The 2,786-nt window shown below is 38.4% G+C and overlaps 1 pseudogene; it reads right to left on the bottom strand.

The window, feature by feature from the left end:
• Positions 1-255: 255 nt before the first annotated feature.
• On the bottom strand, positions 256-1,312 carry LOC119530808 (annotated as a pseudogene).
• Between the last annotated feature and the right edge of the window lie 1,474 nt (positions 1,313-2,786).

The raw sequence follows: 2,786 nt of genomic DNA, 5'->3' as shown, positions 1-2,786 counted from the left end.
GGACACAAAATTTAAAATACCTTTAAAATAATACAGTGTTAACAGAAACAGAAATTGGCCACATACTGAAGTCATTTTAGTGAGCTACCATTATTTAAATGTAAGAAAAGTAATATCTAGATTCCAATTAGTGAAACATTTAAAAAGACTGTCTTTAGAGAACCTTATTTGAGGACAATGCTTTTTCAGACATGTTCTGATATTCAAATTCACTTTATAGCAGAACTACACACTAAATGTTTAATTTTTCCTTTTTTAAAAAGCTGTCAGATTTCCATTTCTTGGGAGATATTTCCACCAGTGTGTTGTTCAATTCCACAGGCTAAGCTTTCTTCATTAAGAATTTCGTACATACTAGAGAGATTGCCATTCGTTGCTTTCTCATCTTTTCAAAAAGACAATGACAGACTTGCCAGACTAAAACTGAGATCTTTAAAAGCATACAGTAAAAATATCTCCAGAAAGATGGTGAGGAAGCCACTCAAAGTACCGACAACATCAACAGGCGTATCTTGCCACTCCTTAAAAAGAATAGCTGAACAAGTTAAAACTGATGTTGTGAAGAACACATAATATATTGGTGTCATGATAGGAGTGTTGACTATGTCCAGGGCCATATTCAGATAATTGATCTATTTGCTCACACACAGTATCGGGCTCAGCTGCAGAACCCAGGCCAACAGTTGTCACAGCATGGTTTTCCAGCAAGCAGTACATTATAGCAATGCCCAGGCCCTTGACACAGCAGACGGAAAATGCTCCAATCACAAAGCAGATTGTTATACACACCAGAACCTTTGTCCATGGTTAAGTCCCACTATGAAGATTAATATCAAGGACAGTGACCACAAGGGTTGCAAAGACCGCAAAACCTGGATCACCTTGCTTGTGAGATACGTCATTTAAGGTCTCTATCGTCTCTTCTTTTGGAGCATGAATGACCATAACTGTAGACCCTAGAACACTCAACAAACACCCAATTTTCCCTGAAGATGAAGTCTTTCATTTAGAAAGTATAGTGTCACTAATACACTGAGAACTCCCAATGGAGTCAGTAATGTGGCTGGAGCCAAGGCATATGCAGCAAATCTGGCCACCTTAGCAGCCCCATCCACAGCAGCCCAGCCCACCACAACCATTCTTTAAGATATACATGGCCACCTTGACCTGCTCTCTTGGAGCCTTTTCTGGTAAGTTGCAGGAGGCCTTTCTTGTTTTGTTTTCAAAATGAAACTTCCTCCAACGAAATGCTGGAACTTATAGCCAATCCCAGACCAATATAAAAGCCATGTTTTCCACACCCCTGGATCATTTCGATTTCTACTTAAGAAGATCCTATGAATCACATTGATCACAGAACAGAGAAACTGCTGGTATTGGAGGCAGGACAATAGAGCCTTCAAATATGTACTCACACAGTCACTGCCCTTGTTTCTGTCCTCTGGAGGTGCGAGCTTCCGAGCTGAAGCCCGGAGCACCGCCTCCTCCGTGGGGGAGCCCCGCGGAGTACCAGCCCGCAACCACCTCTGCCCCACTGCCACTGCCACAGTACTAGGACCCAGGGGCTCCGCAGAGCTGGTATATTGATTTTTGATTAAGGTGTCAAGGCAATTCAGTGGGAAAATTATAATCCTTATCAAATTATGCTGTAAAAATTTTTATACTTATGTATAACATATGCATAAAATGAACTTCATTTCATACTTTGGACCATGTACCTAAATTAATTCTAAATGGATCGTAGATAAAAATGCAAAGTGTAAATTTTTAAAACCTCTAGCAGAAAACATAGGGGAAGATCTTTGTGACCATGGGTTAGGCAAAGATTTATAAGATTTCTCACTGAAAGCATGATCCAAAAAAGAAAAAAGAAAAAAGTTGGTAAACTGTACTTCATCAAAATTTGAAGCTTTTGCTTTAGAAAGACACCATTAGGAAAACTGACAAACAAGCCACAGACAAGGGACACTTTTTTCAATTTTATATCTGACAAAAGATCTGTATCCAGAAGATATAAAGAACTGTCAAAATTCAATAAAAAGGAAAAAATAACCCAATTAAAAATGTGAACAAAAACTTGAGCAGGCAGTTCCCCCAAATTATAGGGGTGGAAAATATGGGCATGAACACATGCTCAACATCATTAGTCATTTGGGAAAAGCTAAGTAAAACCAAAAGATACCATTATTCACCTACTGGAATGACTAACGTTGAAAAGACTGACTATACCAAGTGTTGACAAAGATGGGGAAAAACAGGCATTGTCATACTACACTGCTACTGTGAATATAGAATGATATAACCACTGTGGCAAAGACTTTGGCCATTTCTTAAGATCCAGCCATTCCACTTGAGGATATTTACTCAAGAAAAAAAATGTGTGCATCATCACAAAGACTTGCAGATGAGTGTTTATAGAGCTTCATTTGTAATACTCCAAAATACTCCAAATACTATGAAAACTCCAAAATAACCCAAATGTCCATCAACAACAGCATGGATAAACAAATTCTGGTGTGGGATACTACTCACTGATACAAAGGAATTAACTAGTGACACATGCATCAATATGAATGAATCTCAAATTACGCTGAGTGAAAGAAACCGAAAACAAAGAGTACATGCTGTAAAATTTCATGTTGACAATTTCCATTAAAAAACTAGTACAGAAAACAAATTAGTAATTGCCTGGGCAGTGGGAGAGGGCAGGGAGGAGAGTTTATGGAAATGCATAAGGAAACCTTTTTTGGAGTGATTGATATGTTCATTATCTTGATTGTGGTGAT

The sequence above is a fragment of the Choloepus didactylus genome, chromosome 4 (assembly GCF_015220235.1).
Source record: "Choloepus didactylus isolate mChoDid1 chromosome 4, mChoDid1.pri, whole genome shotgun sequence".
NCBI classification, from domain to species: domain Eukaryota; kingdom Metazoa; phylum Chordata; class Mammalia; order Pilosa; family Megalonychidae; genus Choloepus; species Choloepus didactylus.
Note: the sequence above shows the minus strand (reverse complement) of the source record. Positions and strands in the feature narration are given on the sequence as shown.